Raw genomic sequence first — 26769 nt, 5'->3', positions numbered from 1 at the left:
ATCCATAAACCTGTGTAGTCTGGATATATGTAGTTCAGTAAACAGAGAAAATAATGTTTCAGTTGCAGTGCTTCATTATGTGCTTTCCAGAAGGATTTTGCTCCAGAATTCAGGTTTGAAGGTGTGTTGAAAGTTGAAACTTATGCAAATGGATTGAAACTTTGGTCTTGGTTGTGACATTCTCTGGTGTTCAGGGAGTTGTTCTTGGTGCTCCACAAACTGCATTATCCAATGTTGCAGTTTTCTTCTATTGTTGGTTCTAGTCCGAAGATATGTCGTGACAACTTCATACATGGATTGTTGGCATGTATCTCTGCGTGGTGTGTGGATCTCATTGTGGCAAGTGGATGTTCAGATTGGCAAGTCAAGTTGTTCTTTGGCAAGCGTGTTTCTACACATTTGAGATGACTTTAGTTACTCTGGTGATTGCGGATCTTGCAATGGACTATGTGTAGCGTGTTCATGATCTCTTTCTCTCTTAGAGTGGATCGTGTTTCTTGATTTAGGTACAGAGCATTGTATTTAATGATTATCTCTTATTTGGATGGGACCATGCTTTGTGTGACCTATTTATTTAATGTTTATCTCCTATCTGTTTGGGTTCACTCTATGTTTTGGTCTAAATGCTTTTGGGATGGGGACCTTATTGCATCTTTTTAGAGCCTTGACCGACTTGTAAGTAATATCCTTTGGCATGGTCAACTTTGTTGTGATTTCTAACAAACTATTTTGAATATAAGTACAGTTTATGCTTCGGCAAAATGTAAAGTATGAAGCAAGTGAACAATGTGTGAGCCAGTGAAGATCTACAATTAGCAGAGCGAAGTTCAATGACAGTGGCAGTGAAGAAAAGCCAGTATCAGTGTGTTGGTAAGTTTGACAATGTTGTGCAGATTAGTTGCAGTGCCAGGAGATTCTTTCATTATCTTTGCAAAGAGTTGCATGTTCCTAAAACAGTGAGTCTTGGGTGCATAAGTCTGTTGTTGTATCTTGCTATCTTGGCAATGAGCCTTTGTTTGCAAGTCTGAAATAGCCAGCTCCTATTTGTATTCACAGAGACATTCTGGTTGCAAGTTTGGAGCAGTGAGCTCCTACTATATTTTGTAATCAGATCTCTACATTAGTGAATTATTCCTTGTGGGCAAGTGCTCACTGTAGTTTTTCCCAATTTGGGTTTACCATGTATAAAATCTAAGTATTCATGTGTTGTTTGTCTGCTCATTACTTGCTTATTGTTTTATGTGGTGATTATTGAAGTTAGTAAGTTTTGGTTTATGCTGATTCACTCCCTCCCAAGTGTTTTCAACATGGCATTCTAATGTTTTCAGGAAGATATTTGACTTATATTACTTAAGTCAATTATAAGGTTGCTTTATGACTTGGGGAGGGTAATGGGTTCATTAGAGACACCCTTCATCATCATTTAGAAAAGTAGTGAATTTAGGTTGTCTTAAATGCAGGAATAGACTTAATTAGTGTAATGCCAAGGTATGGAGGTCCTTTTAAGATTTTAATTTCTAAAAGATTATTTTATTTCCTCCAAAGCGGATGCCAAGATTGAAACAAAATGAAGTAAAGTTGAATGTAAATTTTCATGTGCTTCAAAAAAGCGATTTTGGAGGGAAACAAATTCAAATTGAAGAAGGTTGCCTTGATTCATCCCTCACTCTATATGTTCTCATTTGAGCTCTCATTTGTGCTGATGTGGTTTTGTTCCACTACAATATACAAAATTGAAGGCTCAATATTCCAAGATGGAATACCAAATTTCCAACTCTCTATTGAACAAGGATGCTCACATGCTAAACAATGTAGGCAGATTGAGTGATCAAATGAGACAAACTTAGGGCAAGTTCTTAATTGTGGATTTTGACTCAGTTTTATTATGTGATATGTTGGTCATCACAAGGGGGCTTGCATTGTGCAATTAATGGATATCAACTTCATTTTAACTTCCTCGAACCAAACGACTTGCAAAGAGAAAAAATTTAGAAAGCTAATCTATTCCTAGAATGAAAGAAATTGTAGATGTCTTTGCAACTCTACTAGACTTAGTTTAGCCATCGACATCAACCAAGCTAGTGCAATCTCCTAAGGTAAATGTAATATGTTCAAACTACCATCATTCCATTAGCAACATCTATCGATGCATATCAATGTGCAAGCAATAATCGAAGTTAAGTTCATGAAAATGTCATTCAACCACGCAAGGCATACTTTCAATCAACAAGCATCTAGTGGTTTAGTCTAAGCAAGTTCATCAAAGATGCATCCACAATATCTTCCATTCAACTAAACAGCCATTCAACTAAACAGTTTTTTAATCAATATGAAATGAAATCTTATTCTAAGTGAGGAAATGAAGAAACCATCCAATACTTCAAAGCAACACAAGTAATCCACCATGAAGACCAACGATGAAATAACAATTACTTTGATAACATTATGGCAACAATTTCATCAAGTCTCCTCCTAACCCTAAAACTAATCTTAATCTAATATAATCTCTTCTCTAATGAACCTAATCTTATGAGTTGCAAATGAGGAGGCCTTGGCCTTTTATAGTTCTTCCATTACAATGTTGGGCCAAGATCAATTCAAGGTTAAGGGGCAAGATTTACCCATTAAAAACCCTAATTACACTTGGTTAAGGGGCAAGATTTACCCATTAAAAACCCTAATGATGGGCCAATAAAAAAATTACAATGATTTTGAGAACCAATTAGAAATAGATAGGGTAGAGGCACGAAGTGGACTCCACATGTACACTTAGGTAAAATCTAATTGATTATGCTTGAACCCATGAAACTAGAGCCTTCGGATTGGTTGAAGACAAGTGGGCATCACCTCAACATCCCTATCTCACAAACATGATCAAATTATTTTTGTGATGAGAAAATATCTTTTGATACTCAACATTCTCAAGCCTCGAATTGTGATGGCATTTCCCAAATTGCTTCATCCTTGAGCTTCAAGATAGCAACATAGTTCTTCCTTTATACATTTTTCTTCATTGGCTGCAGGCCCTTGGGACTGCCCTTGGCTCATCCAGAGTGGGTTTGCATCATCTTTAGGTTTTGACTCACCACTAGTTGCACAGATGTGATAGGATTCTCCATCTTTGTACACACAACAAGGTGGAGTTAGAAGAGAACTTTATCTTTCGCTACCTATTTACTATGAGATTAGGGGTAGATTCTACTGCCTTTTCAGAGAGCCTAGTCTCTCTCCTACAAGTTTACGGACCAAAGATGTATCACACTATATTTGCAAGAGGTCATTCGATTATGGGATCACTCTCTTTAGTGCCCCTTGCGATGAAGATTATAGTTGCGATAGAGAGATCTTTATCTCTGCTTTTATGATCATCGTGATCATCTTTAGCTAAAGAAGACATTTGTAATGATATTTGAGATAACACTTATTAACATGTGTCATTTGAAGAGGCGTGGATATGGAAATATTAAGAGTTGAATATTTGGAAATGTGTGTAGTCTTATATTTGGAATTTGAAGAGACGTCTATGTTTAATATGAAGAGTCTCATTTCAATCTACTTATATGATTGTTTAGTGCACTGCAATGCAATCAAGTGAAAGCTTTGAACTTGATCATATCTTTATCAATAAAAGATATGTTTTGCTAGTGTGGCTGGGTTTTTTTCTTTCAAGTGGAAGGGTTTTCCTAGGATAAAGTTGGTGGGTCCTTTTGTGCCATTTTTTTAATTTTCTTATTGTTGTTTATCGTTTATTTCTGCGTTGAAATTTAGCATGCTATCAAAGCCAGGTTATAGTAAGATCCAGAACCAAGATAGAATGTTTTGGATACTTCAAATTTTCATGATGTCTCATGCTTGTCATATTGTTGGCAAGTGTTGAGAATTAATAGATTCAAGTTAGTTCTTCTTATCTCATCTAATTGCTTCTAATTTGCTCAGTTTATTCTATTATATTTGCTGACTCAAACCTTTGCAACATTTTTTTGTTAATGTTTCATCAGTGCTCTTTTGTTTCATATGTGTTGTCTTGGTAGTATTAGATCATTCAAGTACCATTTGATAGAGTTGTCGGTTATTGAATTAAAAAAAGTCACCATCAGTTAGATTTTAATCTCTACCCTTGTCAATCCTTTTTTCCCGCTCTCAAAGCCTGCTATTTATTTTAAAGTTAGATGCCATTTGCCTTCGACAAGTCGAACCATGCCTTGATCCGTGAGCATTCACGGGCATTCCAAGAATCAGGTCGAGAAAAGCCTTCTCTCTAAGGAAGAATAGAAGGTGTTGATAGATAGAGAAAGGTATTTGAGCATCATAAGGATTCATAATCTCATTATATGCGATCATTGGTTGCATAATCCAGTAATGTCGACATTTTTTTTGAAGATGCTCTTTTTTGTTATTATAGTCGTCGCTTCTCATATTAACGTCATTGGTCCTAATTATGGAGGCATCCATTCATATATTCAGTTGTCATGTAGGCTCTTCATTTTATTATCCTCTTCAACGGAGTTCATTTTAGGTGCTCTTCGGTTCCCGATTTAATTACCATTCAAGTTTGGGAGTAGTTAATATGTTTGGCCAAGTTTGTGCTTGTTAACTCTTGCTATTTGTGGGAGTTTTTTTATTATATTATATGGTAATGCTTCCTTGATGGTTGGTGACACTAGAGTTGCTATCGTTAGTATTATTCAAAGGAAAAAAAATGGTCTTTCATTATTATGCTCGTGGATTATTGAGGTGGTTATGTCAGCACATGAATATATTGGCTTGAGTATTGAACAAAGTATCTTGGTCAAGCATTCTTTTTCCTCTTCAGTATCAAAGTATCTACAAAAGGTTTTATGGGTACTAGTATTCCTTTGGGGTCCATCACATACATTCAAAATTCAATCTGTGTATATTGCGAGTGATGCTGAGTACGTAAAACAACCTGTGTGTTGCGGGTGATAAAGTTATCACCTGGGTTTGTTACAGGTGATACATAATTCAATCTATTGTTGCTCCTTTTTAGGGATCATGTCAGGCCATGCTTGGCCATTTTCCTTATGGAAATGCTTCTCCATCATCCTTCCCATATCTAATTTCTTCTTTCTATCTGAGTTGCATCTTCTATTCATTCTACCTCCTTCAGTTTTTTCTATCTAAGTTGCATCTTCTATTCATTCTACCTCCTTCAGTTTTTTATCTTCATTTCATTTCTATGATGCTATTGATTGCTCGCTCTTATCATCATAGATAGTGTTTAATCTGTGTGAAAGGAGCTTGAAGTTGGAAGAAGACATCTTTGCACCTTTCAAGTTGGAAGAAGACATCTTTGCATTCCTTGTTGGACCTCTAAACTACAATAGATTTCAGTCCTTTTGGTAAAAGGAGCTACATCAGGTATACCAAGCATTGGTCATCGCCAGAGGAATTACAATCACGTTGTAGAGTGTAGGTGTCATTCTCTATAAATATCATCCATTGAATGCTTCAGTCACAAGAATTGGAAGTGTTGTGTGCAAAGGGATCTCCTTCCATCCTGAGAAAATACAAGTGCTTGAAGATGTCATGTGTATTGGCTATCTCCGTTGCTGAAGTACAAGGAAATCGTTGCTAATATTATAGGTGTTATGCTTCCTTGACATTATGAGGGATTGTTGTTTTCTTTCTCTGTTGGCATTTTTGAAATTATTGTCTCTTTAACTAAATGCACTAGAAAATTGGACTACAAAAAGATAAGTATTTGTATTGACGAGAAATAGTATATAACATCGATTTCTACATTTGATCTCTCCTAGTTGTAGGACAAATCAATAGGATGATGAGAGATTATGTGCAAAATCATGTAGAGTCTTGGACTGAATTGATGATACAAAAAATCCAAAGGAAGTATCTTCAGGTTCAAAAGGAGGTTACGTGACAGAGGGAGATGACTAACCCTTTGCAAACTTATGTGAAAGTAAAACAATTGAAATCAACTATCTTGGCGATCAAGGTTGTCCCTGTTGAAAAAGAGTCTCTATTGAGAGAGAATCTCAACCATTCTTACATGCTATTAATGCATTCTTCTCAGGGAGAAGTCTGAGATGAAAGCCCTCGTTCCACCCTTTACGAGTAGGCACGGTGGAAATGCATTCTTCTTTGTGAGAAGTTTGAGGTGAAAGCCCTCATTCCACCCTCTGCAAGTAGGTATGATAGACCACCCTCTGCAGGTAGGCATGGTGAAAGTGCATTCTTCTTTGGGAGAAGTTTGAGGTGAAAGCCCTCGTTCCACCCTCTACGAGTAGGTATGGTGGACCACCCTTTGTGAGTAGGCATGGTGGACCACCCTTTGCGAGTAGGCATGATGGAAATGCATTCTTCTCTAGGAGAAATCTAAGGTGAAAGCCCTAGTTCCACCCTCTGCAATAGGTATGGTGTACCACCCTCTGCGAGTAGGCATGGTAGAAGTCATGTGTGTGACTCCATGACTATAATTTTACGTGCTTATCAAGTAACTAAGGTGAATTATGTTATGTTGAGATAACATTTTTTATGTGATGTGAATTTATCATTGGCATCTTTGATTTTATGATTGTTATGGTCATTTTCAGCTAAAGAAAACATTTGTAATAATATTTGAGCTAATACTTTTGACATGTGTCATGCGAAAAGACATGCATATGGAAACATTAAGAGTCTTGTATTTGGAACCTAAAGAAACCTTTGTGTGTAACATGATGAGTCTCATTTCAATTTACTTATGTGATTGCTTAGTGTATTGCAATGCAATTAAATGAAAGCTTTGTACTTAATCATTTCTTTATCAATAAAAGATAGATTTTGCTAATGAGGCTGCGTTTTTTCCCTTCAAGTGGAAGAGTTTTCCCAAGATAAAGTTGTTGTATCCTTTTGTGTCATTTTCTAAGTTTCTTATTGTCATTTATCTTTTATTTCTGGGTTGAACATAAACACCTTGAACCCCCTATTCGATCAACTCATTACCTCCTTCTCTCGGGCAATGTGTGGCACCAAAAGACAATTGTCTTCTCCTTGTCACTCCAAATCTATGGGACCTCGCAAATATTACACACAAAGATCAACCCTTCCCAGTCGTGCGGGTAACTTTCAGAGACAACAACATCAAAATCACCGCACTACCACTACTATGGCTTATTCATTGGTATTGGGGTTCTTCTTTGTCACCTTGATGCCCTAGTTTTGTTTTGGTGGCTCAGGGTTTCCTTCTCGCCCCTTCCACCACCTCCCCCCTTTTTAGGGGTCTTGGTTTCTCTCTCTTTTTTTGTTGATCTTTGTTCTTTGGTCACTGTTTGGTGTTCCGGCTGTGGGTTGATACCTTGTTGTACTCTTCCGTCTCATTGGTCTATTTGTGGTCATTTGTTGGAAATTAATAAACTTATCTTTATCTTTATAATCTTCTCAAATCTTCTCCATCTTTCGTCATTTGGAAATCTTCTCATTGTACTTGACCTTGATTTTGTTTGTACTTGCAAACTTGATGTCTCTTTTTGATGCCTTCACCTTGATCTTCTTGGTGATAAAAATCTTAATCTAATTGGATCGTTCAAAGTGAATTTGGGTTTCTGGAGGAAGTTCAAGTTGGTGGTGATTTTCTTTCACTTGTAGGTTTGCAAATTTGTTCTTTTGTTTTTGAATTCCATATTGCTCTTGTTATTTAAATTCGCTTCTTCAATTTGATCCTTAACCTTGGACTATCTTCTTACTTTAAGTTTTAAACTTCATCTTGCCATGTCTCCTTGCTCTCCAAGCTTCTCCTTCAATAATTACCTTGCAAAACAAAGGAATCTTTTTATTACCCTCACAAAATGGTAATAATAAATGACATTGAGGAAATCTGAATGCTTACATGAAATGAAATTGCATCTAGATTCGTTATTCCTAAATTAAACCAATTTGATTGAGAATTTGGATTTTCCTAAACTTTGACTTTTTCCTTAACCTAGATTTCCTTCTTTAGCTCACTTTTTAAATATGACTTTTCCTCAATTTTTAGGCCAGATTTCTCTTGTTGCAAGCTTTACTTCTGATTTCTAATAAAATCAGTGGCTTTTACCTTCTGAAATCTTCTAAAAGTTGCTTTCCAATCATGAAATTTTTGCCACTCATGTTGAGTTTTTTAGATAAAGGGAATTCTGATTGTGGGGGGGGGGGGTGGGGGGGTTTAATCAGTATTTTACTAACTTTAGCCCAAAACTGGATATTATTAATTGCAATATAACTTGCATATACAGGGGAGGGGGGGGGGGCGGGTGGGTGGGGAGGGGGTTTAATCAGTATTTTACAAACTTTAGCCCAAAACTGGATATTATCAATTGCATTATAACTTGCATATGAAAGCTGTTAAGTTTGTAGTTACAGTCAAATTGATATGATCATGAGTTTCATTATTAATGGTAAATCATCATTAAATATTCTTTTATATACATATATTATTATATATTATATAATATATATATATATATATATATTACATATATTATATTTTATATATACATACATATATATATATATATATATATATATTACATATATTGTATTATATATATATAATATAATATATGTAATATATATATATATTATATATCATATATAATAATATATGTAATATATATATTATATATCATATATAATAATATATGTATATATTATGCATATGGTTATTTATATTATTAATATACTAACTAATGATGTTTAAACCTTGGAGACATGTCTCTTCTCATACTTATATGAGATCCAAATCTGCATTTGGAACATATCTATAATAATGGCAATATAATTACATTTGCAGAACCAATCCATGTTATTTAACATGGTATCAGAGTCAAGTTGCAAATTTAAAATTCAGATTAAGACGAGCAGAAACAACGATAACTTATTAATTGAATACATTCATCTCAACATCCTATTCAATGAACGGAACATGATATAGAAGCATTCTATCTCATTCAGATAGGAGAAAGGAGATTAAGAATATTTTTACAATTACTAAACAAAGCGATGAAAAATAAATTAAAATTAAGGATAAAAGGAACTTGCAATCAGTATGAGCTTGCATGGTGATGACTTTGTACACAGAGATATCAGTGTGTTCTTATCTACATGAGCACCTCAATCATAGATGTCAAGTTTTTGCTGCAAGTCATTAATGGGAGATGCAAGGATTATCAATAACTCTATATATATGGTATCAAACTATTGTCTTTAGAAAAGATGAATGATTCACAATTAACGAGACTCACAATACTGATAAGCATACCCAACGGTGTGAAAGGTTCCCATACTAACGAATTTGAGGAGGAGCAATACAGGAATACGATGATAGGCAGAAAGGAAGGGAAAGCTACAACCATTGAAATAATCCAACCACCATCTAATATCTAATATAGTCAAGAAGCCATATCAAATGAGACAAATCAGAACTCGATATTATTTGCAGATTTAAATTTCAGTAACCTGCAGTTATCAGATAGAATGATTATTGTCACATGTCATAGATAATTGAGATAGAGGACCGTCTAGTGATATACAACCAATAAACGATGATCTGGATGAAAGCTAATCAACATAGCAGTCGTCTGGAGGAGTCGTGCTTCATCTATCCCAAAATCAAATGAATAGTTTCAAGGTATAGGAGAATGATCAAACTACCATATAAAGGGGAGGCTACAAGAACATCATAGGGACTCTCCAACACTGAACATCAGAGCTGGATGCTTAATTCTGGACATCGCTTCATACTCATTATAAGGAAATTGATGTTGGAAATTGCATGGTACAATACATATATTCCATATAGCATCATAATGATAACACATGAAATTAGAACACAAAGTTTGTAGACTCTCAAACTTGGCAGGAATTTGTAGTCCATATTTATATGTCAAAAGAGCTACTCGAGTCACACCTTGGAAATAGTGACATCTGTTTTGTCATATCTCAATAAAGTTGAGCACATTGCTAGAATATAGGAAATCAAAATATTCCCAGCATCTCTACAGGGGAAACTCTCTTATTAGCATTAATTGAAGAGGAATTCAGTCAGCAATAGAGGGCCAGGATTGTGGATTGTATTTCTCATATGATCTACGTAGTGATCAAAGATAATCTGCATCTTTAGCAAATATACTATTCGAACTTGAGAATCATACCAGATTTTTTATTTGACAATATAATAATTTTAAACTTGTCCTCAATAATATCAAAATAGAAGGAAATTTATTCCAATCATCAGCTTCAAATTCTAGAGAACTAAGTGAATCATAAAAGGTGAGATTATCTTTCTATTTGTGGTTGAAGTTACATGATAAAGCATATACAATGAAAGGAAAATTGATAGTAACTTCACCATTTCTATGTTGTATCTATGAGCTTGGAGGTTGGAGCATTGTATGCCATTTGGATACATTATATCCCTGCTGTTCATCTTTGGTTAATCCTCCAAGGCTCCACCTATATTTGGAGATTTATCATTTCACTAGAAGAAGCTCTAAACCGATTTATCAATTCGAGAACTTGGAGGTTCATTAATTTGAAAGACCCACAGAATATTTGGCGAGAGTGAGAATTAACTCATTTTTAGTGAGTCCAATTTTCATAAATTTAGTTCTCTCATGATATTGGCTGGAGATATTCCTCATACAATGAATATTGACAAGAGTTTGATAAAAGGCAAGGCTAATCCATAAGAGAACTTACCTTCTTGTTAGTTTCCCACCTGTACTCAATACTTTGTGTGAATGAAATGTGGAGTTCCTGAAGAGAAAGTGTTAGTACTTCCATACAACAAAAGGTAATTTGGGAAAGGGCTAATAAAGTTAAGTTCACTCCACCTATCATCTTTCAATCAGAGCATATCAAAGAAGAAAAAGAAGTTTACCATATTTGATGTGATGCAGAATTATTCAACAATATAAGAGTGGGAACTTAACATTGTAAGGGGAAATAGTAATCAATGTTTCATTCCCATTGTTTGACAAATGCTTATATAAAGGAAACTGAAAATTTTAGACTATTATATGTGGACAAGTTTGATAAAATGGAAGGACATGTTCGCTTCTACTGTTAAACTAAATGAATATTCGGACCTTCAATAAATGAAAACAGCAAGTTGGAACTTAGAAAGGAGTTGTCATTTTTTTTATACCAAATTTTTCAACAATATAAAAAAGAGTGGAAATTTTACATTGTTGGGAAGAGTAATAGTCAATGTTCCATTCCCACACGAACCTTATTTAGAGGCGAGATGTTCTATTCTCAAATAATCTAAAAAAAGACAATTTTTGAATCTTCATGTGCAAATAAGTATTTTTTATCTTTTACATTTATCTACTCTTTGTAGTCTCTCTCTTATTTGTAATTCTATACATACTAAAAGGGTTATTTTCCTCGATCTTTTCCTTTATGTTTGAGGATGTTCTTACAAGAAAAGAAGGTTGGTACTCTACACATGCTACCAAATATTGTGCAAACTCAATCTAATGATAGTAGCTCCAAACACCCTGATGATCAAGATGGATGAAGTGAGGCTCTTGAAGCAAACATCTTTGATGACTGAAATTATGAGATCCTTCTACATTAAGAGGGAGTATGACACTTCTTCTAAGGCAACGCAGGCGCTTAGAAGATTGAAACTCAGAGGGAGTCTAGAAATACATGTGGGTGACTGCATGACGTTGATGGGCCTACTCCTACATCTATCATGAGGAAGTAATGACTTATCACCAAAAAATCAGAAAATTGATATCAGATTCAGAGTGAGTTCAACAGGAATCCTTGGGTGAAGAGAGTTTCTGAGGAAGTAACTAGAGGACCTAACTTCCCAAGAACGATGTTCAGAGGGATAAGATAAGATAAGATAAGATAATAATATTAATGTCCACGAGAAACCAACAAGGTTTATGGGATTGAGCATACAAACAGAAGCGTCGGCCAAATCAGAAGCACCAAACGGTGACTAAGAAGAAACAAAAGCAAGAAACAAAACAAGAGAGAAGACAAGGTAAGAACTAAGGGTCCTTCCTTGTCACAAAGAAATCAGTAATAGTGGGGTAAACCCATGAACGATCCATAGTCTTAGAATGTCGTGTAGAATCACTGTAGGACTGTCGCTGCCTGGAGAGACTGGTGCAGTGTCTAACCGATCTGAAATGAGAATTACTGGAAGGCTTTTTCAAACCCCATGGAGGAGACAAGGGAGAGAAAAAGGCAGTAATGGGTTGGTCTGAAGTACGCCCCTGAGGTATAAAAGATTGCAGGGTAATCTCCCGAAGGTGGGTGGCCTCCTGAAGATAAAGTGCAAGACACTGCTGATCAATAAAGTTGAAGAACATCGAAAGAGAAGAACAGTCTCTGAAAAGGTAGTAAAATCTCCCTCTAATCTCACAATAAAGAGGACATCAAAAAATGAAGTGGATCTTAGTCTCGACCTCTGCCAAAGTACACAACTGACATATCTGATCAGCCCGATCCATATGGTGATCGGTCCAAGCCCTAAGGCGGTGAGAACCAACTCTGAAAGAGCCTAACGAAAACTGTAAGGCATGATTCTAGTGCTAATAGAGATAGGCGAGGCGAACAATAATACCATCCTGAATCTTAAGAAAATGCTCAACATAGAAGGCCATCTTAGGTGGCAGACCTCCCCGGGGATTACTCCAGGTAGTGGTAATGTACTGTCTATAAATACCCTGTCTAACATGCTCGTTCAACTCTTGACGTAAGGGGAGAAGATGAGCAGGAGCATCAAGTGAAAACTAGGAGGAGGAAGACGGTCTATCTCAATACCAATCGAACCCAACAAAGAGGTGGCTTGGGCGTACCAACAACGAGACCTAGTAGAAGTGTCGGATCTCATAATCTCAACAGAAGAACAGTATGCCAGATGAGAGTATCTGTGCCGGTCAACACCCGACTCCATAAAACCACGAAGCCGATGAAGAAACCAAATCAAATCAAAAATGGTGGCAAGTTTGAGAGGATGAGCTCCAAACTCAGCTAAGACAATGTTGTGAGGGGTGAGTCTATGACATCTTATGATATGTCATAACATCAACATCTGAATCCGGTCAATAGAAGCCCAATTAGAAGCAATAAGAGAAGGCCCCCAAACAACCAAGCCATAGAGAACTGTCAAATGAACCCAGGAGTCCAAAAGGGACAACTTGGATGAAATATCTTGGAAATGATGCCTGAAGCATTGTCTTTCCAGCAAAGCCAGGGAACCCATGCCCTTACTAACTCTGAACTGAATAGCTAGTCTCAAGCTAAAGCACAACCCCGAGAACTTCACACCGAGATACATATAAGAGGGAGTAATCTCAACCTCCTATCCTTGAAAGAAGAAATGAAGATGAGAGGTCTTTAAACAATTAAAGACCATAACCAAAGTCTTAGACATATTGACCACAAGCTGCCGCTGATCACAAAAAGAAGTCAGACCATCAAGGAGTCTTTGCAAGTTGTCAGGAGAAGAGGCCAAGAGAACCACATCATCAACAAAAAGGAGAATGGAGATCAAAACCTGATGCAAATAGCACCCATCTCTCGATTGAGAGGAGTCACAAAGAAATCCTCCAACTCATCAATATACAAACTAAACAGAATAGGAGAAAGAGTACAGCCCTATTTCATCCCAATGGTGCTCTGAATCAAAAAAGAAAAGCCTTCTGGAGTCCTGAACCTACCAGTTACCCTCTCATAAAGCCTCATAATAGCAGTCTGCAACATATCTGAGATCCCAATCCCACGAAGTCTCTGAAATAAGGCCAACCTAGGAACAAAATCGAAAGCCTTACAGAAGTCCACAAAATAACAATAGACCTTTTGAGAGAGGTGCCTAGCCTCCTCAATGATAACCCGCAGCGTGAATACATGATCCATAGTCTAATAGTTTGCTCGAAACCCAGCCTGCCCTTTAGCTCTACAGCCTTTTCTATCAAGCTCACTAGATAAATGGTGTTCAAAGCAGTGGCATAAAGTTTGGCAAAAGTATGTCCGATCATAATAGAATTTGAGATGCAATCCTTTTTGGATGATATCTTCTCTATGAGGAGAACTTCAAAGAGAAATTCTTTGTAATGCGCTCTCATCTATGAGAGAGAAGTCTATGGTGAAAACTGTTGTTCCACCCTCTATTGCTATGGTGGGTCCACCCTCTGCCTTGATTCATGGTGAATATCATGTGAGTTACTACATGATGTTGTTGTCATTATGTCATGAAATGTAACAATTTTCACTGATGTATATACTTAGAGGGGAGCTATTGACAGGTGACGATCTTATCAATAGCTAGACCTGTTATCATAACAGATTACATTAAGTTTTTGTCCTGGACTATCGGAAGTTACAATAACGAACATAAGGTAACTATTGAAAGGTGACGATCTTATCAATAGTAGACCTATCTCCTAACACAAAAATGTGTTGGAGCGAGTGTTATCATGGTTCTTCGGGCCGGATTTTTCCTGACACCTTGATAACCAAAAATCATGGTTCTTCTGGCCGGATTTTGCCAAACACCATGAAATTAAATTGTTATGGTTCTCCGGGCTGGATCTTGTCAGACACCATAACATAACTTTATTATAGACCACACTTAAGGTAGTGTTTAAACTTATATTAGAGTTATGGAATTTGCTTTAATTCCTTCTTTGCTAAAGAAGTGTTGAGAAATTTAGCCTCATTGTTAATCGAAGCCAATTCCATATGTAAAATATGTTATTATATATGTGTGTTGATAGATTTATGTTGATATACTTAAATATACCATTCTATGAATACCATACTAAGATGATATCTCTTCATATACTCAAGAACATAAATGTTCTACATCAATCCTTCCTAACTAAGAGGCAGTGTTAAGTTTGTAGTTACAGTCAGATTGATATGATCATGAGTTTCATTATTGATGGTAAATCATCATTAGATAAATATTCTTTTATATACATATATTATTATATATTATATAAAATATATATATTACATATATTATATTATATATAATAATAATGTATATATTATACATATGGTTATTTATATTATTAATATACTAACTAATGATTTTTAAACCTTGGATAAAGAGACATGTCTCCTCTCATACTTATATGAGATCCAAATCTACATTTGGAACATATCTATAATAATGGCAATATAATTACATTTGCAAAATCGACCCATGTTATTTAACCATGCAATAAGAGAACTCATAACACCATATTTTGTTAACTAGGGAAACCCTGGTGGGGATGGTACCCACAAAATCATCCACTAATCAAAAGTCTCTGGTTAAAGATATTGACCTTGTTAGGAGTCTGTTACATGCATATAGTGTCTCGGTCCTTATTAGAGGACTTAGGCCTTGTTACAAGCCTCAACCCTGTTAGGAGTTGCTACAATCCTATCAGGAGTTGGTACATATACATATACAAAATGTTGTACAAGCTGAGCCCACTGCCTAAACATGTAACTTACAATGTAATTCCTTGATACAAAAAGATAGATACAAAAACCTCTTTGCTTTCTGTTAATATCTTCAATATCTGATATAGCACTTGCTACTCTTTTTAAAACTCACTAACCTCTAATCATACATCAAACTTCGCATCTCATAAAGTTCGCATAGTCTTCCCTTTTAAAGCACACTTAACTTCGCATATTGTAATCGTCTTACATACCTTTACAAATTACAAAATACTGTCCAGTCGGCCTTCAAGCTTTCACATACTTGAAAAAGTACAAAATTAACTCTTGCCTCTTAGGGTTACCATCTAGGATGTCGTCCCTAATTAGTCAAATAATTATTTCATTAACAAAATAATTCCTTAACTCAGAATTAACCATTTCCAGTTATGCTCTGCTCTGCTTGTACACCATAGCAATAAGTAAAACTGTCATATCTTCTTCCGTAATGACTTGCGCACTTGAACATGTCATCCTGACACTCTATAATCTCTGTATCTAACTGCGCACGTGTCAATAATGTCTCAGTCAACTATACATACCAAAATTGTATCTGCTTTGCCAAATAAACTATCAGATACTTAAACAATTTTCTAAGTATGAATGCTATAACTTCATCTTCAAGGTTTGTCTTCTTCATACTGAAGATATGTTATCATAAATGAGAGCATTCAATATCTGCCCTATCCAAATTGCCAACAATCTCCCCCTTTGGCATTGATGGCAACATATGGGAAAATTGGCTAAGTCCCAAAATGTTGATCAAAACTTTACAAAAACTTGGCCTTAACAAAATTTACAAAACTTCAAAATTTGTGAATCATCATATTTTATAACCATCTTTCCTTATATCTCTATTACATTTTAACTCCCCCTTTGACTATAATACTTAGCATAATTACTACTCCCCCTTTCTACATGTATCAATACTATTACTATTACTTCTCCTTTCATTATATAATTTTCCTATATTGCTCCCCCTTTGACATCAGCAACAAAGGTGTCAAAACTTATATAGCAGTGATGAGAGAAGCATTCTTCATTGATATAGCAGCTCTAGCGATGCGGGCTCACTAGGGAGTGGCCTCTGCAAAGATACAAGCTTTAGACTCAATAGTAAAGGAGCTGGAGAGAGTAGTATCCTTCATGAAATTAGGATGCTCAGTTACCTTTATAGTTTGTTTTGAGGAAAGGGGATGGCCGAGTGTGGAGACTGCAGAGATGCGACAAGATTGGGCCACAACGAGAGATCCTAGTATGGAGAGCCGAGTAGAGGCTTTGACTCAGGAGATAGTGGAGATACACAAAGATGCATATTACACCCTTCAAAGGAGACAAGCAGATCAAGTAGCAGCTGAGAGGGCTCGGGAGGAGTCAGCTGCCAGGCTAGCCACGAAGAGGGCAACCTGGGAATCCGAGAGGGCAGCCTTCTTAAACAGACAGAGTCAGCTACAGAAATTGGCAGCGGAGAAGGAACAATTAGCAGCAGAGAAGGAGCGAGTAGCAGATGGGAGAGAGAGAGCTAGGAGAAATTGTTGGGATGATGCAGTCAACTTTGGAGCTTCAGATGGAGGCCAAGGCCGAATTGAAAGTTCGAAAGGAGCAAGTATACAAGCTATGGGCAGAGCTAAACGAATTGAAGGCACGGACGGCCACTACGCCAGGGACGCATCCCTCTGCTTAGTATCTATACATTGATGTAATTAGTTGTTTATTTTGAGTTTTGTTGTATTGTCGTCTGGAGACAACTTTACTTTTGGGGGGGGTGATGATGTTGTCGGTAAATTCTATATTGTAGCCGATGGGTAGATTTGTATCCGAAAGGGCATATGACGGTGAAGTCACCCCTTCGGGAAAGTATATGTACACCATCCGGAAGGGACTTTGGGACATCATTAGAATAATTGTAATCATAATCATATTGTAAGCATTGGAGTGCATATTGCGTATACGAATAAAATATTTGTTTTGTGTTATATCTTACTGTACTACATGCGATAAGTATCCTTTTACCCTGTATAGTAAACACAAGTCAAAATTGTGGATCTATTCCTTTGTACTTAGGTAGATAGGCATGTCATACAATCACCAAAACTTGTCTTTAGGCTCTTGAAATTCTTTTCCCATGAATCTTTTGCTCCTTTAGATATGATAAAAAGGGCACAAAGTTCATAAGATGTTATTTCCACTGCATTCAGGTCTGAGTAGACAAACTTCTCAAAAGATGTTTTTGCCTTAAGTCATTCTTCTATCTGTTGTTCCAGAGTTGCTATCTTCAAAGATAAATGTTCTCTTAAAAGTGAGAACCTCTTGGTTATCCTCTCTCTATTCATCTCAATAAGACTTATTTCAACATAAGTCTTTCCTATATGTGCCTCAATATCTTCAATCTTCTAGTCAAGTTGCTAAAGCTGATCTACCAATGCCTGTAGTTCTTCATGTTTTCTCTTCAATTCATCATTACTATCCTTGGTGAACTTAAATGACACTACGCACATAGCATACAATGCTTTACCTTCTTGCTCATATCTTCTTAGCTCCTTGATGCATGTATCAAGAGCTCCAAGGTCATTTTTGATGTTCTGACAGACAATGTCAAACCTCTGTACATCATGCTTTGTTTGAGCTTGAATGGATGCAATGTCAAACAAATGTGTGAAATCAGCATCAAAAGCTTGTCCTACAACTTTTGCTCTGTCCTCCGGGTCTGATTTTGTCAACTTTACAGTCAAGGTGCTCTGAAGTTTCTTTGTGACTTCCTTCAGAGATCTTTGCAAGCTCTTCACCTTCCTATTTTTGTCAATGATCTTGCTTAGTGATGAGATCAGTTCAATCTGATCATCATCATCACAACCTGTCAGCACTGCAAGTGTGAGGGGTGTCCTAGAAGAACTAGGTACGCTTGCCTTCTTTTCTTCTTTCTCCTTTTTCTTCTTCTCCTCTTCTTCTTTTCTTTTCTTCTCTTCTTCCTTTTTCTTGTCTTCCTCTTCCTTCCTTTTTTTCTCTTCCTCTTCCTTCTTTTTCTTTTCTTCTTCCTTTCTCCTGTTATCTTCTTCCTTTTTCTTTCTTTCTTCCTCTTTCTTTTTCTCTTCCTCCTTTATTTTTCTATGTTCTTCCTCTGCTTCTCTTTTATTTTCTTCTTCTTTCCTTTTGTTTTCTTCCTCCGTTTTCTTCTTTTCTTCATCTTCTTCCTCAGAGTTGGTGTAGCTGATCAAAATGCCAATATTAGGGCCATAATCCTTAAATGGATCTTTTGTTGTGTCAATCGTGACCTTTGTGCTGTCAATTTGCATTGTGCCCTTTCCAATGGTGCCCTATGATGTTGTTGTTGCCTTATTCAAATCTATCATCATTTGTACAATGGCCTTGTCAATCTCTTCATTGACTTCTAGATAATTACCTCCCATTATCAATATTGCTCGTCTTGTTCCTAAGATAAGGTTCAAGACTCTTCATTGGGCTGGCTAAGTGGTCATCACTGTCAATCTGGCATTGCTTTTTGATCTAATTTTTCTCTAATCCCTTTGTCTTCATTAGGTACCCTCTTTCTTCTATTCATTAGTCTCTCATAGAGACCCTTAGGTATCTCATCCTTAGCATCTTCAAATTTCTTATTAGACAATATCATATGTCTAATAATGGTATTCTCAAGCTCCAATCTATCAATTCCAGTGTAGAGATGATAAAACTTGTTTAACTGCACAAAATCACCTTCATCAATGATTGCGATGTTTAGCTTCTCAATTTTAGGTTTCCATGTGTTTCTTCCTGTGCTCGCAACTTCCGGTTGCTTCTCTACTGGCTTCTCAAGGTCTGTCTGACCTCGTATCTTCTTCTTAGGTATATCTGGCGTTATTTCCTTGTGCCTCTTTCCAGGTCCAGTTGCCAAAGCTTTTATCCTTTTCTTTCTAGGAGAATTAGGGAATTCTTATTTTACCTCAGCCAATCTGACTGACTTCAACCACTTCCACTTCCTCTTCTTTTGATAATTTTGTTAGTGGAATAATAGGTGTAATAGGTGTCTGCTTCTGTGGCACTGCTGCATATTGTGCTATAGGTGTTGTTGTAGATGGCGCTACTATTGTGACTACCTCAAACGGTCCCGTCGATGCCAAGAGTGGTGCATACATCATCCCTTGCTGACCTATTTGCCTCATACCTATGATGGTTTTCTTTACTGTGCTCACCTCTTCTTTTGTCATCCCTACTTGCTGCATGGCCTTCTTCATCACCTTTCAACCTTTTTCTTTGTTGTCTTCTTGATTTGTGCTTGGCTGATTGATTGCATCAGCTCTTCATAAGCCAAATTTATCAAATTCTTCATCCTTATTTGACTTAAGGATTGTCTTAACATATCCTTCAATTTTTGCCTCAGAGATCTCATAGCCCAATGGCTCAACATATAACATTCTTGGTTCTACTGCTTCAATGTAAGAATAATCAGTATCTACCATGAAACAAATGTCATTTTAAAACTTTGCTACCATGGAGGTGGAATTATGAATTTTTCCCTCAACTCATTATGAATTGTCTTCACAATAAGATATGCGTTGTTCTTGACCTTTTCAATAAGGTGCCTATTGTGAATTTCTGATATCTTTTTCATTCTACATTTGTCACTCCTAATCAATTCAGATACTGGCATGAATGGAAACCTCTTAATCAAGTGGAAAAACATATGTAATTAAGGATTGGAATCTGAACTAATTGTTCTTGACCTTTTTGATTCTTTCAAGGTTCTCAACCAACTGCACTCTAAGAATCTCACTCAAATTAACCTTCTCTCTTTCAATACAAATCCTATAGGTTGCTTGTACGAATCTAGCTGCCATGTCATCTTCTCTTGAACTAGAACATATCTTTGTTGAAATGATTCTACTCAGAAATTTAACACCATCTTGCTTGATCTTGGTAATGACTATCCCTCTACCATTATAAACTGACTTTGTGTCATCCAGAACTGTTTTCTTTACATTTTTCTCATCAACAAGTACACTACCCTCATTGCACAAAACCAGTAACTTCATGAATTAGGCTGGCCAAAATCTCTACCACATTGTCTCCCAACCAAAACTTTCGATCATGAATTCTTCTTAGTATAATCTTACTTCATTCTTCATTATCAAATTCGTAATAGAACAGAAATTTCACTAGGTTGTTATCCTTTGAAATACTCAAAATCTTGTTTATAACTCATGTCCTGGTTGCAAATGAGTCTGAATTCCTCAGAGACATGTTCTTCTCCTCTTGTTTCAAACTTGCTTCTGAGATAACTACTTACATCCTCTAGGTGAATGACGTTTTCCAGTATTTTTGAATATGCGACACTAGGGTCATCTACCAAGAATTTCACAGGGTTTATCTTCAACTTAGGTCTTGCTTCTTCCTCAACATTATGAATCAAAAAAAATTCCATTTTAACACTTGAATTCTTAACTTAATTTGCTGCTCAAATGCTTGCGTAAAAGTAAAATACCTTGATTCAACGCATAACTAGGGCTTTCTGAACTTCGCACTTCAATTCGCCTTGAACTAGCTATCAATTTGCTTTCACTTCACACTTTACTGCTCTTTAACTCTTCACACGATCAAATGGTACACAGGATCTCATTCACATCCCTTAAATCTCACCAAATCGATCTCCGCATTAATTGTGCAAGTATGCAATTCGTAAAAAGTTGTTTCTGATTACCAGTAAACTTGTTTTCTTTTGTGCACTCACATACGATCTTCAAATGACATGCACTCTTAATCATAGCTTCAATGGATCATGAAATACCTCATACAAAGTGCGCAAGTCATAATTCCACTTTTGCTACCTTTTTCATCTTTGTGATGCTAATTCAATTATAAAAGATGCTCAATTCAAATAGGACGAATCACAAATGATTTCTCACTTAACAGTCTTCCTTCAGGTGCATCAAATCACTGTTCTTCCAATACTACATGCGAGCTTGATGGATCTTTTGATTTGACAAACACTTCTTTGAATTCTTCCACATGCTCTCTCAACTCGTCTTTCTAACTATTATTGTTGTTATCATTTCTCCTGACAGTTTTATTGTTGTTCCTTCTGAAATTTGGGTTCTTGTTGATGTTCCTCATATCCATTATGCAAAATCTTGCTATATGACCAAAGTTATTGCATGGCTGGCAACTGGTGCATTGTTTCTATAATTAAGTACAGATTGGTTAACAGGTGCTCTACAATTTCTGGCAATGTGTCCAAGGTTGTTACATTTGTAACACACAATATTGTTCCTTGTCACATTAGCTCCTTCATTGGCTCTTCTTTCTCTTGCAGGGTTAGTACCTCTAAACATTCTACAATTGCAATTATTTCCATCAAATTTAGGTTTCTTACAATCAACTGTTCTATGACCAAAACAATTACAATTATAACAATAAAAATTAGAAATAGGTTTGAATGACTTACCTGTACAGTCTCGTTTCATATGACCAATTTTATTACATGCATACCATCTACCTTTAAATTCATACCTTACTTCCTTGGGTGATTTAGCTTGCTCAATTTGCTTAGGTTCATCAATTCTCTCAGGTTGATTTTCTTGCTCAACTTTTTTTGATGTATCTTCAAGTTGACTTGATTCAATTTTATTCTGGTTATCTTTCTTATGTTTAAGATGCTCAACAACTGGATCTAGTTCCTTTCTTGCTTCAGATCTCTTGGCTGATTTTTCTCCAATAAGGTATCCAAGACCAATCTTATCATAAGGTCTCTGAAAATATAGTTGCTCATCAATTTTCTCACTACTGGAATATAACTTCTCTAATTGTTGCTTAGTCTGGGTTAGCTCTCCTTTCACAATAGTATTATACTTCTCAAAGTTGTGCATGTTCTAACTTGGTGGATTCAAGTTCAGATGTAACTTTTGTAAGATGGGATCTTAGATCTGCATTCTCATATTTTAGATCTAACTCAATTTTTTTGTCATCTTTCTTCAAGCTTAGCTTAAATTCAGTGATTTTCAACTCATGTTTCAGATTCTCATTTTCTTTCATCAATCTTGATACTTCATCACTATTTTTTGTCTGATTTTTAGGTTCCTTTCTAGATTTGAGATGATCAATCTTGTCTTTCAACTTTCCAATGTACTCTTTTGCATCTTCGTATCTTTCTTTCAGGTTATCTCTTTCTTCAGTAAGAATATCAATCTTCTCAAGAGTTTCTTCTAGGTTCTTCTGTAATTGTTCCATATCGATAGGGATCTTACTCAAGTTGTTAATCCTCTTCTAAGTAATTGAGCTCTGCTACCAATTGTTAGAAATAGGGAATACTAAGAAGGGGGGGTGAATTGGTATTCTACAAACTTTAGCCCAAAACTGGATATTATTAATTGCCTTATAACTTGCATATGAAAGCAAACTAATTATATTGACCAGTAAACATAATCATGCAATAAAAGAACTCATAACACCCTATTTTGTTAACTAGAGAAACCTTGGCCAAGGGAAAACCCTAGTGGGGATGGTACCCACAAAATGATCCACTAATTAAAAGTATCTGGTTAAAGATATTGACCCTGTTAGGAGTCTATTACATGCATATAGTGTCTCAGTCCTTGTTAGAGGACTTAAGCCTTGTTAGAAGCCTCACTCCTGTTAGGAGTTGCTTCAACCCTGCTAGAAGTTGGTACATATATATATATATATAAAATGTTGTACAAGCCCACTGCCCAAACATGTAACTTACAATATAATTCCCAAACATGTAAATTACAATATAATTCCTTGATACAAAAAGATAGATATAAAAACCTCTTTGCTTGTTGCTAATATCTTCAATATCTAATATAGCACTTTCTACTCTCCACAAAACTCGCTATCCTTTGATCATACATCAGACTTTGCATCTCATAAAGTTCACATAGTATTCCTTTTTAAAGCATACTTAACTTCGCATATTGTAATCTTCTTATATACCTTTACAAATTACAAAATACTATCTAGTCAGCCTTCAAGCTTTCACGCGCTTAACAAAATATAAAATTAACTCTTGCCCTATTAGGGTTAACATCTAGGATGTCGTCCCTAATGTTACATCCCAATTTTTGCCCTAATTTTTAACTTGATCATAACTGTTCGTTCAACGAATTATTTCTTTTCCTAATCATGTGAAACGAGTTAGTTAATTATATACATTGTATCAACTGTTAACAGACTATTTCTTTTTCCTGATCATGTGAAACAAGTTAGTTAATTATGTACGTTGTACCAACTGATAACGAATTATTTCTTTCGTGATCATGTGAAATGAGTTAGTTATTATAGACGTTGATGAAAATAATCAAGCAACCTATAATTGTCATTAGATGATTGACAATTGTTTGATTGGAATTAACGATCAATATATTTTTGAATTAATGTCTTGGCGAGAATGTTTTGCTTGGGTGATTGTAGGAAGAAGACTGAAGAGAGGGGAAGCATTGCTAAACGGGATCATCAGAAGGGGATGGTTAATTGGTCCATTCAACAGAATCGATAGGTATGACCTAAGACTACCTTGGAAAGGATACGAAGACTTGACCACAGATTGCATTATAGGACCACATGAGCTATTAAGAAAACAATATAATAAAACTTAAATAATCTAAATTAAAAATATAAAATTCATACCTTTAAAGATTTATTATTGAAATCTCTTATTTAATCATTATTATACACCCTTAAAATACGAACATATATATATATATGAAGTGACACCAATAAATTATAACTTTATAATCTAATGATGTCATTTCACCAATATATACACATGAACGTATATAAGAGCGCATAATAATAATAGAATAAAAATTAAAACTCTTCAACTCCTTATTCTTTCCCTCTTTATTTTCTTTCTTTTATAATTTGAATTTATAAGGCATTCGAAATGGCCTTCTTGATAACCGAAGGTAGCCAAAGAGCCAAGTCGGCCATTAAATGGAGTATCATTGATCACATTTGATATAACTGTTTCCTCTTTGCATTTTCGTGACCCTTCTATTCAACTGCTAATGTGTTTAAGCAAAGTCAAGAGATTCTAAGATTAATATCGGCCTCATAAGCTTGCCATCCCGTTTCTTTTCACCTTCACATCTTTATCCATCCACGAAATCAGAGCAAGGGAAGTTTGGAGTTCATTATTTCCAGCCATGGGAGGAAGGAACAATCTATTACAAGTCACGTAAGATATGCTAAGTCCAGTTGAAACGTATTGAATCTATCATTTCTTTTCATTCTTATTGCCATACCAGTCGATGTCCTGTTATGTTCATCTTTCCATGTTAAAATAAATACTGTTGCCAAATTTATATACAGTCTAAATGGAGTATGCATAGATAAACATAGCTCCTTAGTTGGAATTCACAGGGTCTGATATCACGTCACCTGCTATTCATTAACCATGAGATTGTCTCAGCCATGGATATGGAAGATGGAAATTATAATGATAACCATGAACTAATGATCCTGCCCAAATTTATTGTTTTTTTTTGTTTTTACATCATGCAGAGGTGTAAATAATATCATTAAGTCCAAACATCGAGGAATTCACCGGCAAGGATGCCATCAATGGTGAAGAGGTGTAAATCAAGATAGAGTGGATATAATCTCTCATGCACCTAGGATTCACCGGCATGGAAGCCATAAATGGTGAAAGGTGAAGATAACCTGCAAAAATCAAGATTGAAATTAGATAACTATGTAACAAACACGTATAATAGCTCATACATGTCCTAATGATGAAACCTGTTGTCAAGTTGAGTGGTGGAGATCGAGTTTATGAACCCAAATTTGAAATCCTTGGCCAGGGTAGATATAGGCAGATGCGATGATCATGAGATCTTTTTGTTTGTCCAAAAGCTTCAGTTATTTAGAAATAACTAATGGGACACTCAAATCACCGGGTAACTTGGACGGCTAGACTTAAGAACATCTCAAGCCCGATCCCGAGGTATGGAGGGTCATTCTATTAAGTTAGGATATGTGGGGATAAGTATGGTTTGCGGTTGGGAGGTTAAGCCTATGTCAATGCTTCTCCTCTCACCAATGCCGAGGCTTGAACAACATGACAAAGGGATTTCTCCATTAATTTTTGTATGTTCTTTGCACTTATCTTTAGATTCCTAAAAGATTAAAAAGATAGTTGTTACTATAGATAGTTGTTACTTTATTTTCAGTTGAACATGTTATCAGTTAGATTAGAGATATTAGTTGATAGTTGTATTTTACTTTCAGCTCAACATGTTATCAGTTAGAATGATTAAAAATGTTAGCAGCGTATTCATTTATTTATTTAATTTCATTAGATGGTTATAATTTGTAAACTGGATAGGAAGCAGTTACTATCTTCTAGTTAAAAATAGTTAAAGGAAGCTTTTTCATGTGAACTAGAATCAGTTATTAGATCATTAGGAGTTTTAAATTGGTTAGAAAAATACGTTTGTTACATATGTTATTAGAGCACTGGGTTCGACACTGAACCTATGACACCCTACCTTCTTAAAACCTGAAAGAATTCTAGACTAACCACAGGATGCAAGTACGTAAAACACCCCGCAAGAAGACTCGACACCCCATCTTTCCCTATCTCATTAAAAACATGACAAAATATGACTACACCTATTGTTCTATACCCCGAGATAATGAAACTTTGAATCAGGCAATTCAACGGATGAAGAAAGAAAGAGTCAAATGGACTCCTGCTAGCAAAGCAGCATATAGAAACGAGCTGATTCAAAGCTGGAATGCTCGACAGAGCAATCCTCTCTTACAGTTTCATAGATCCTGGATGGTGCGGGATATGTACCAAATTGAACCAAAATTAAGTGCTACAAAGCAAGATTAAATGTTATGTTGATGTAAACAACCTCAATAGAGGAAATTTTGTAAATAAGGTTGCTCTAAGTGAAGCAACGAAATAATAAATTAAAATTTTTATTTGAAAATCATGTGTTTATAAGACTTTTCTTTTGTAAAGATCTCTTCTTTTTCCACATAATTGACACAACTGTAAATTAACAGGTGGGAACCATAAACATAAAAATGAACAGCAATGAGAACAATGTTAATCAAGATATAATACATGAGAACCCTCAATCTTCTAATGAGTTGTTACTCCAGATCTTGCAAGAAACACAATGAAAGTTAGAAACCATGGAAAGAAGAATGAGTGAAATGGCAGCCCAAATAGGGCAGAACTGCGAGGAAACTCAAACCTCACTACCTCCTCGAGCGGAGACAGAAGTCTCTGAGCATAACAAAACTCCCTCTCCCAAGCGATCGAAGAAACAAAAGAAGAAAGAGATAGTG

At 35.8% G+C, this 26769-nt stretch overlaps 1 protein-coding gene across 4 annotated transcripts in view; it reads right to left on the bottom strand.

Moving 5' to 3' along the window:
- Positions 1-26769, bottom strand: part of LOC149571273 (peroxisomal membrane protein 11E-like) — a 69604-nt gene that overhangs the window by 24825 nt on the left and 18010 nt on the right. Inside the window, exon 2 of one of the 4 annotated variants that reach the window (XM_089812831.1) lies at positions 10696-10752. The exons of the other annotated variants lie outside the window; for them this stretch is intronic. The gene's annotated coding sequence lies outside the window, so the exon portion shown is untranslated. The remainder of the gene's footprint in view (positions 1-10695; positions 10753-26769) is intronic. 4 annotated transcript variants of the gene reach the window in all.

Source organism: Cupressus sempervirens, chromosome 2 (genome assembly GCF_028749045.1).
Source record: "Cupressus sempervirens isolate cs-2001-9-10 chromosome 2, ASM2874904v1, whole genome shotgun sequence".
In the NCBI taxonomy this organism is placed as follows: Eukaryota; Viridiplantae; Streptophyta; class Pinopsida; order Cupressales; family Cupressaceae; genus Cupressus; species Cupressus sempervirens.
The sequence above is the reverse complement of the archived record's forward strand: the minus strand, read 5'-3'. Positions and strand labels throughout refer to the sequence as shown.